Genomic DNA, 10,623 nt, shown 5'->3' on the forward strand with positions numbered 1-10,623 from the left:
TCATCCAAGTCATTAATAAAAGTCATGAAAACAGAGTAAAGTGTCACAGCTACAGAGAAAGTGCAGTGCAATAAGGTGCAAGGTCACAAGGTAGAACGTGAGGTCAGAGTCCATCTCATCGTATAAGGGAACTGTTCAATAGTCTTATCACAGTGGGGTAGAAGCTGTCCTTAAGTCTGGTGGTACGTGCCCTCAGGCTCCTGTATCTTCTACCCAATGGAAGAGGAGAGAAGAGAGAATGACCCGGGTGGGTGGGGTCTTTGATTATGCTGGCTGCTTCACCAAGGCAGTGAGAGGTAAAAACAGAGTCCAAGGAGGAGAGGCTGGTTTCCGTGACGCGCTGGGCTGTGTCCACAACTCTCTGCAGTTTCTTGCGGTCCTGAGCTGAGCAGAGCAGTTGCCAAGCCATGATGCATCCAGATAGGATGCTTTCTATGGTGCATCGATAGAAGTTAGTGGTGTCAAAGGGGACATACCGAATTTCTTTAGCCTCCTGAGGAAGCAGATACAGATACGTCAAAGGATACAGCAGAATATAGATCAGTTACAGATATGGGCGGAGAAGTGGCAGATGGAGTTTAATCCGGTCAAGTGTGAGGTGTTGCACTTTGGGAGGTCAAATGTAAGAGGAAAGTACACAGTTAATGGCAGGACCCTGAACAGCATTGATGTACAGAGGGATCTTGGGATCCAAAGTCCATGGCTCCCTGAAAGTGCCTGCACAAGCAGATAGGGAGGTAATGAAGATGTGTGGCATGCTGCCTTCATCGGTCGGGGTACTGAGTATAAGAGTCAGCAAGTCAGGTTGCAGTTGTATAAAACTTTGATCAGGCTGCACCTGGAGAACTGTGTGCAGTTCTGGTCACCCCATTACAGGAAGGATGTGGAGGCTTTGGAGAGGGTGCAGAAGAGGTTCACCAGGATGCTGCCTGGATTAGACGGTATGTGCTATAAAGAGAAACTGGACAAACTTGGGTTGTTTTCTCTGAAGTGGCAGAGGCTGAGGGGAGACCTGATAGAGAGGCACAGATAGAGTAGACAGTCAGTCTTTTTCCCAGGGTGGATATGTCAAACACCAGAGGACATGCATTTAAGGTGAGAGGGGGAAAGTTTAAAGGAGATGTGTGGGGCAAGTTTTTTACCCAGGGAGAGGTGGGTGCCCGGAACGGGCAGCCAGGGGTGGGGGTGGAAGCAGATACGATAGTGGCGTGTAAGATGTTGTTAGACAGACTCATGAATGTGCAGGGAGTGGAGGGATACAGATCGTAGGCAGAAGAGATTTTGTTTAATTCGGCACAGACGTCATGGGTCAAAGGTCCTGTCTGTGCTTTACTGTTCTGTTCCAGTACTCTCCATGCCTGGGTGAGTACAGCTCCTACAACTCTCTGGAAGCTCGACACCATCTTGGACAACACAGCCCAGTGATCGGCACCCCGTCCACCACTGTGAACACTCCCTCCCTCCCTCCACCACTGGCGCACAGTGACTACAGGGTGCACCGTCTACGCAATGCCCTGCAGTTACCTGCCCGGGTTACTCCGACAGCACCTCCCTAACCCACCATCTGCAGCCTCCCCTCCAAGTCACCCACCATCCCGACTTAGGAATCGATCTCGGCTCCTTCATCATCGCTGGGAACTCATCCCAGCAGTAGTGCGGGGGCACCTTCTCCAGAGGACTGCAGCAGCAAGAAAGTGTCCCCTCACCTTCCAGTGACAGATGGGCAATACATTTTATAAAATGATCAATGTTTTGTCAAATTAAAATACATGTATATCAATGAATAAAAATCTGCTTTTATCTCCAGTTTCATTTACACAAATCTGGTCTATATTTTGACTGTTAAAAATACCCTGGAACCTCAAAAGCAAAAGTTGCATTTTTCATTTTCAAATGCCTAGTTTTTTGAACAATGGGATTTTCAGAAGACTCTGTGGGAAGGGAGGGTCTGGAGATCAGACCAGTATAAATCTCACTGTTCGGATTCGAACATTGCACCTTCTCCCTTCTCCCTTGATAGGGCCATCTCAGTCAGAAGGCAAGGCTAACGTGGTGAAGTTGTGGTGGTAAGTTTTGATCACCGGTTCTTCTGCTTCCGTCTGTGTGTCATGTTGTGAAAGATGTTGTGTTTTTCTAGCCTGTAGCTCTACACTGAGTAGGGGCTCCAGCCCCACTCCTGCAAACTGGCCGAGACTGCTCCCTCTAACTGCAGGATGGACCTCAGGTTCCGTCTACCACCTGGACCTTGGTCTGTAACACTGTGGGAAGAGGCTCATCCATGTGGGGGGTGGTACTGGCTCCACCGCCCTCTTGGGCAGTGGGTACCAGACCTCCAACACTTGTTGAGGGACATAATCTTTTCTCAGCTTCCCTCTCGTCCTCCGTCGCTGCCCCTGTTACTGACCTCCCTGCTGAGGGGAGTAGGTCCTCACTGTTCCCCTTGTCCAGGTCTCCCACAGTCAGACCTCCCCTCAGTCTCCAGAGAACAGACCGCGCCCCCCCCCCCCAGCCGGGACAGTGTCTCCTCACACTGTCGGCCCCCCAGGCCTGGTCCCTCTCTGGTGCATCACCTCCCTCCCACAGTGTTTCTCCGAGATGTGCATCCAAACTTACCTTGGTGGGTATTTGCAGGTCGGATTCATGGCGGGATTCCTGCTCCTGGTTCTCCCAGTCACTCTCCTTGTTCCATTGGCTGCCGATCCAAGCGTCCACAATGTCCCTTTCCAAAGGAGCCTGAATCTTTCCAGGAAGATCCTGCAGGATGTTCGGGATCTGCTGATGACTTATGTAAGGACCACAGTTCCCTTGGCATTTTTTGTGGGAGGTTCGAACCTTGTGTCGTGGGGAGGGTGAGCTCAGTGGATGAGACAACTGTGGGAGGAGAGGCTGGACAAAGAATGCGTTACCCAGTGGGTGCAGGCCATCGGGACGGTCAACTCTTACCGCCACCCAGCCAGGTGTCCGCTCCAAACCAATCCAGGCAGAGGGGCAAATCAGTTCCCCACTGCCCTCCCCGCCACATTGCAGGGGTGTAGCTTGGGGACGTCATGGCTGGAGGGAGTCAGGAACATGGGAAAGAACTTTGAACTTAGAGGCCGTCCTTCCACAGGTGAAGCAGGGCAGGAAGTCTCTCCGCTGGGGACCTCCTGACGTGGGGGTGATGTTGGAGTGTGGGGCAGACCTCTCACACCAGACACTGATGGTATTGGGGGATTGAGGTGGGCAGTGGGTGTAGCTCAGCCACGACCAGTGAAGGGTGAGCAGGGGCCAGGGCAAACAGCGTCCTCCTGCAGGAGTCTCTCTCTGACCCACCGCCATCCTCTGATTAAAGAAACGAGAGAAGATTGGAAACGCCGCTTTCGAGGATTACAACCTGGACATGCGGAGCCTGCCACGTCCCAGTAACGTGTACAGCTATTGGCTGCAGATGCAGGTAACCTCCCGCTCTACCTTCTCCTTGTCCAATCCCTGGTGGCCGAGGATTCCGCTGCTGCTGCCCGGGTGCTGAGGCCAACGTGGGAACTGAGCACTCCTCCGCAGGCGGGGTGGCTGCACTGTTTGTGAGGAGGCATGCTCTTGCCACGTTCCTGTGAGCTCCCGAGGCGCCGGCTCCAGGTTCTCAATCCCCGCCCCAGGCCGCCTTCTCCACCTTCAGCGGTGGTGGGTCAGGGGTTCCCGGGGGTCAGCGGGGATGTTGCATTTCTTCCAGGAGGCTTTGGGCACCTCCTCAAATCCTTCCCTCCATCCAGCCGGTGACCACGTCCTGTCACCACGTCCCGAGCTCAGAACGGAGTGTCATAGATCGTAGAACAGTACAGCACAATACAGGCACTTCGGCCCACAATGTTGTGCCGACCTTTAAACCTCACCTAAAAAACTATCTAACCCCTTCCCCCCACATATCTCTCTGTTTTAAGTTCCTCCATGTGCTTATCTAGTAACCTCTTGAACTTCTCCAATGTACCTGCCTCCACCACCACCCCAGGCAGCACATTCCATGCCCCAACCTCTGTCTCGGGAACCTGGTGTCGGGTGCCTGAGTGACCTGGCCCGCCCGGTGGAGCTGACTGAGTGTCAGCAGAGTCTCGGTACTTGTGGACCTGGAGGGGTTGCAGATCTGGGAAGCCCAGGGCTCAGAGGTGCACATGGGAGGGCCTGAGGTTCTCCAGACCCCACTCCCTTGGTGCCCACTGCATCCTTCATCACCCCGACCCACTCATCTCCGGGAACCTCGGGACACCCCACACCAACCCTAACCCCACCACCTGACTCCCCAATCACACCCACGCTGCACATTGACCCCCACCCAAACCACCCTGCAGCCCTTTGGTTATCCCCAACAACCCCCTCCCATAACCCCAGTCCCACTCTGGTCCTCCCCAGCCCCAGCCCCTTGCCCAGCCCAGACACGGCTTGCTGCCCCGCTCACAGTCTGTTGTCACCTCTCCTCAGGATGTGGAGCGTCTGCTGCGCAATGCCGAGGACCTGCACGTCTTCTGGGTCCACGTGGACTTCAAGCGAGTGGACGAGATGGGCGAGTGCCAGCAGTGTGCGCTCAGCAAGTCCATAGAGGTGGTGTCCCTGGACCTCAGGGATCTCATCTCTCAGCTCAGCTCTCAGGTACCAGGCTGAGGGTGGGGGTGGGGGTGGGGGGGGGAGTGCTGAGGGTGGGGAGGGACGTGGGCTTCATCTTGTTCCTTTGTTCAGTGACTTCTCTCTCTTGAATGAAACCCCTCAACCCACTAAAGCTCAGGAGGGTGACAGTGAGGCTCCCAAGGCACAGTGTGGTTTGACCACACCAGTCCTTGGGGTATGTGGTCTTCAGCGTGGGGAGTGCCAGGTATCGGTGAGGTGGGGGTGATGGTGACCAACACTGGTCAGTGCACCTCAACACTGCGTTACATTGGAGGTCGTCGCAAGGTCAGCAGCAGGTTGGTGAATATCTGGTGCATTGATCAGCTGGAAACATGGGCAGAGAGGTGGCAGATGGAGTTTAATCCAGGCAAGTGGGAGGTGTTGTACTTTGGAAGGTCAAGTGTAATGAGAGAGGATACAGTTAATGGCAGGACCCTTAGGAGCACTGATGTACAAAGGGATCTTGGGGTGCAAGTCCATAGCTCCCTGGAGGTGGCAACACAAGTGGATTGGGTGGTGAAGAAGGCATCTGGCATTCCTGCCTTCGTCAGACGGGGTGTTGAGTATAAAAGTCAGGAAGTCAGGTTGCAGTTGTATAAAACTTTGGTCAGGCCACACTTGGAGTATTGTGTGCAGTTCTGGTCGCCCCACTACAGGAAGGATGTGGAGGATTTGGAGAGGGTGCAGAAGAGGTTCACCAGGATGCTGCCTGGATTAGAGAGTTTTAGCTATAAGAAGAGGTTGGACAAACCTGGACTGTTTTCTCTGGAGTGTCGAAGGCTGAGGGGAGACCTGATAGAGGGTTATAAATTTTGAGATGTGTGGATAGACAGTCAGGGCCCTTTTCCTGGGGTGGAAATGTCAAACACTAGAGGACTTGCATTTAAGGTGAGAGAGGAAAGGTTTAAAAAGGGCCTGAGGAGCAATTTCTTCACACAGAGGGTGGTGGGTGTGTGGAATGATCTGCCAGAGGAAGTGGTAGAGGTGGGTACAATTTATAAGACACTTGGACAGGTTCATGGATAGGGGTTTCGAGGGATATGGGCCAAACACGGGCAAATGGGACTGGCTTGGTTGGGAATCTTGGTCGGCATGGACCAGTTGGGCCTGTTTCTGTGCTGTATGACTCTACGGTCTACACTTGCTCCTGAATCGTCTGTCCTGGGTCCTCGTCTCTGACCTCACTGGACCCCACCTGTGCCTGAACTCACCAGCTGCTGGGAGCCTTACCCCCACCTCTCAGCACCAGGCCGAGCTCCCTCACCCTACTCCCCGTCCACCCCCAGACCTCTGCTGCCTGTCCCCTGACTTGCCCCGAGGGTCACTCCCCTTCGCCCTCCACCCCGCCCGCTGACTCCCATTGCGTCAGTCCAGCACTGCCCTGATTCCAAAATCCTCTGGTCTTGTCCGTTTCCTCTTTGCCTCTGCTGTCTCAAACCCTCTGCCTCTCTCTCCCACTCTGTAAGACCTCTCTTATTTTGCCTCAGAGCCAATTTGATCACTGGGGGTATCTCTTGGCTAAAGATGCCCAGGCAAGGTGTTGCTTTGAAGTCTGTGAACTCTCCGAAGGTTTGGCTCACACTCCACAGAGTATTAAAGGAGGTGGAACTCCCAGCAGAGGGGTTGGCAGGGGAGGTACACACAGGCCGGAACTGAGGTGGAGGCTTCATTGTTGGGTATCCAATGTTGGGATGGATGGACACTGAGGAGCTTGAGGTCCCCAAGGCTGACTCACAACAGTCCCGTGTGGCCCCCTCCCTGCCCCCCTTTCTTCCTCCCCACCCTCCCCTCTGCCCTGCTGGCACTCACCCTCTTTAATCTTTGTCTCTCCAGATCGTGGCCCTGGACAGCAGCCCCCCTGAACCCATGGACTTCAGCCTCCCCATCAGCACCCCAAGCGCCAGTAACAAGTGGCTCAGCAGTCTGCAAGGGTACATCATCTTCCGGGACCTGGAGATCTACCTCAACAAGGTCGTCCGTGACTTCACCCTCTTGAATACCAAGTACCAGGCCTGACCTCTGAATGCTTTGTGCTGTTTCAGGAAACATTCATGTCTCACGTCAATGTTTGTCATTGAGGAAAACAAGGCCTTCTGTAACGTTAGACAATCAAATCCTGCACTTAATTAAAGGTGATTTTTCTTTATCATATCCTTGGTGTTTCTGGTTATTCCACCTGTGGTCCAGCTACAAGTCTACCACACTGGTGTGGGGCTGGAGTCACATAACGCAGGCAGCTCCCCCTCTGAGGTCCTCAACCAGACTTGTTTTACAACAAGCTGTGCTCACACTTCAGACTGAAGTCTGTGGAGCTGGTGGATCAGGGATCTGTGGGATGGAGGAGCTATCCCATCCACACTTCCCCTCCCTCAAACAATCGCACACAGATGGTCATGGATGTGGATTAAGGGCAAAAGAACAACCAGGGAGAGAGTAGGGGTCATTGGGGTCAACGGGGGCAATCTGTGTGTGGAACTTGACGGTCTGGGCAGGGCCCAAAATGAACACGTTCCACTGGGTATTCACCACGGAAATGGTCTTCGTAGTTGGAGAATTTAACAAAGGGGGAGGTGAAAGTCTAGCGAGGTCTCCACAGATAGAGAGGAGGCACTCGATGCCTCGGCAGGCTTAAAGGTGGATACATCCCCAGGGCCAAATGGGATGTAGCCCAGGCTGTTGTGGAAGGAGAGGGAAAAGATTGCTGGGGCTCTGACATGATGTGTGTGTGTGTGTGTCTGTGTGTGTGTGTACTTGTATTGGTGTGTGTGTGTGTGTGTGTCTGTGTGTGTGTGTACTTGTATCGGTGTGTGGGTGTGGGTCTGTGTATCCGTATCGGTGTGTGTGTGGGTCTGAGTACTTGTATCAGGGTGTGCATGTGTGTGTGTGTGTGTGTGTGTTTGGGTCTGTGTATCTGTATCGGTGTGGGTGTTGGTCTGTGTATCCGTTTTGGTGTGTGTGCGTGTGGGTCTGTGCATTCATATCGTTGAGTATGTGTGGATCTGTGTATCAGTATCTGTCTGTGTGTGGGTCCGTGTATCCGTATCGGTGTGTATGTGTGGGTCTGTGTATCGGTATCGGTGTGTGTACTGGTCTGTGTGTCTGTATTGGTGTATGTGTAGATCTTTGTATTGGTATTGGTGTGTGTGTGGGTCTGTGTATCAGTATCGCTGTGTGTACATGTGGGTCTGTGTATCAATATCGGTGTGTGTGTGGGTCTGTGTATCGGTATCAGTGTGTGTACATGTGGGTCTGTGTATCAGTATCGGTGTGTGTGTTGGTCTGTGTATCGGTATCGGTGTGTGTGCCAGAAAACCTTTCCTCTATTTTGCCCGGGGTTTGTCGGATTTATCGAGGAGATGGCAAGTGCGGAAAGCCCGGGGGAGAGGTACTGAGGAGGGAAGGGGTGCTGACTCCTCTCTCAGACAGCGGGCAAGGCTGAGACTGCAGGAAACTCCAACTGATGGAAAGTTGCAACCTCAATAACTGGTTTATTGAAACAAAGCCCATTTTTAATCAAAACCATTTCAACAAACCCAGGGTTACAAAACATCGTTAAAGTGTGGCATTGAAATAAAGGAACTGAAATCCAGTATCTTCCACAGGGGAGGTCTCTATGTCAAAGGGCTGCTGCACACCAGAGAGATGGATGGTGTGTAAAACGGTCTGCTTCCTCTCTATGGTGTTGTGGTAGAGACAGAGACATCTGTTCCAGGAGCTGGAGACCATGATACACACTCGTACACAGCATCACACACACACACACACACACACACACACACACACACACACACACACACACACAGCATCACACCACACACACACAGAAATCACACCGCACACAGAATCACTACACACACACACAGCATCACACACACACACACACACACACACACACACACACACACACACACACACACAGCATCACACCACACACACACAGAAATCACACCGCACACAGAATCACTACACACACACACAGCATCACACACAAGCACACTCACACAAGAATTACACCACACACACATACACACACACAAAGGACAGAAACAATCTCTCTGTCTTTCACACACACACATACACACAAACTGAGACAGCAACTTACAGCCTCTCTCACACACACACCAGAAAAACACACATACAGAAACACAGACAGAAACACAGAGTCTCTCACACACGCACAGACAGACAGAGAGACTTGCATACACAGACAGGATCTCACACACACAGTCTCTCTCACACAGGCAGAAATATACACAAATACACACACAGTCACATACAACATTCACTCACACAGGCACTCACTTATGCATACGTGAGCACAAACGCACATGAACACGTGTGCACATAGAGATCGCCAGGTGCTGACAAACACCCCACACACTGGCACACTGACGGTACCAGAGGGCAGCACCGTCCGTTGATGTTGGGACAGAGGATCCAGGCTCAGTCCACGGATTCCAGCTCAGAGGTTCACCCCCCCGCAGTACTGAGAGAGGGTCACACTGTGGGAGGGACGGTACTGAGAGAGGGTCACACTGTGGGAGGGACGGTACTGAGGGAGGGTCACACTGTGGGAGGGGTAGTACTGAGGGAGGGTCACACTGTGGGAGGGATGGTACTGAGGGAGGGTCACACTGTGGGAGGGATGGTACTGAGGGAGGGTCACACTGTGGGACGGACGGTACTGAGGGAGGGTCACACTGTGGGAGGGATGGTACTGAGGGAGGGTCACACTGTGGGACGGACGGTACTGAGGGAGGGTCACACTGTGGGAGGGATGGTACTGAGGGAGGGTCACACTGTGGGACGGACGGTACTGAGGGAGGGTCACACTGTGGGAGGGATGGTACTGAGGGAGGGTCACACTGTGGGACGGACGGTACTGAGGGAGGGTCACACTGTGGGAGGGGCAGTGCGGGCGCGGGTATTGGTTTCGGCCGGGTTGTCTCTTTCTGTATTCGATGTAGTGTGTTTGCTGTTGGTTGTTTTGTAGTGTTTTTGTTTTAAACGAATAAACGTTTTGTAAACAAAGAGGGGCAGTACTGAGGGAGGGTCGCACTGTGGGAGGGACGGTACCAAGTTGCAGCCCCTCTTTGAGCATCTGCGGGGGCTGCTGCTTAAGTTCTGGTTGCACTTCAGCCCGGCGCTGTTGGTCTACGGGCACCCGGTGCGGCGCGGGGAGGGGCACGCGGCGGATCTCCTGGTGGGTCTCCTGCTGGGCCTGGCCAAGCCGGCCATCCACGGGACGCGGCGGCGGGCGGCCTGCCCGTCTTCCGCGCTTACGTGTGCGCGCGGGTGTCGTTGGAAAGGGAGCACGCGGTCTCCTCGGGCGGGCGCCCTGGCCGAGTTCCGTGCTCGGTGGGCCCCTCAGGGGATCGAGTGTGTCGTGGATGAGGCCGAAGCTATTTTGATCTGAAGTGTTGTGTGTGGCGGTAGCGGGGGTAATGTCGTATGTGTGTTTCACGGGTGTTAGTTTGCATTATTCTCTGTAGTTATGTAGTTGCTTCGTTGTTTCTTTCTGTATTAGATGTAATGTATTGATAATGGTTGTCTTTCGTAGTGTTTTTAACGAATAAACGTTTTGTACAAAAACAAGGGGCAGCTTGGCTGAGTTCCGTGCTCGGTGGGCCCCTCAGTGGTGGTGGACGAGACGGACGCGATTCTGGTGTGAAGTGTCGTGCGTTTTGCGGTTGCGGGCGCAGCGTTGTGCGGGTATTGGTTTCGGCCGGGTTGTGTCTTCTGTACTCGATGCAGCGTGTTTGCTGTTGGTTGTTTTGTAGTTTTTTTTAACGAATAAACGTTTTGTACAAAAAAAAGGGGCGGTGCGGGGGTGGATGTGACCATTTACTGGGGCAGTTGACAGGGAGCATCGTGCCACACGATGCACCCACAGAGGGCAATGCCGCTCTATTGCTGCCCCTCCCCTTGATCCTCTCCCCCCCAGCTCCCTCCTCCCCCACCAGAACCCTCCTTACCCCCCACCCCCCT

Source organism: Pristis pectinata, chromosome 21 (genome assembly GCF_009764475.1).
Source record: "Pristis pectinata isolate sPriPec2 chromosome 21, sPriPec2.1.pri, whole genome shotgun sequence".
NCBI classification, from domain to species: domain Eukaryota; kingdom Metazoa; phylum Chordata; class Chondrichthyes; order Rhinopristiformes; family Pristidae; genus Pristis; species Pristis pectinata.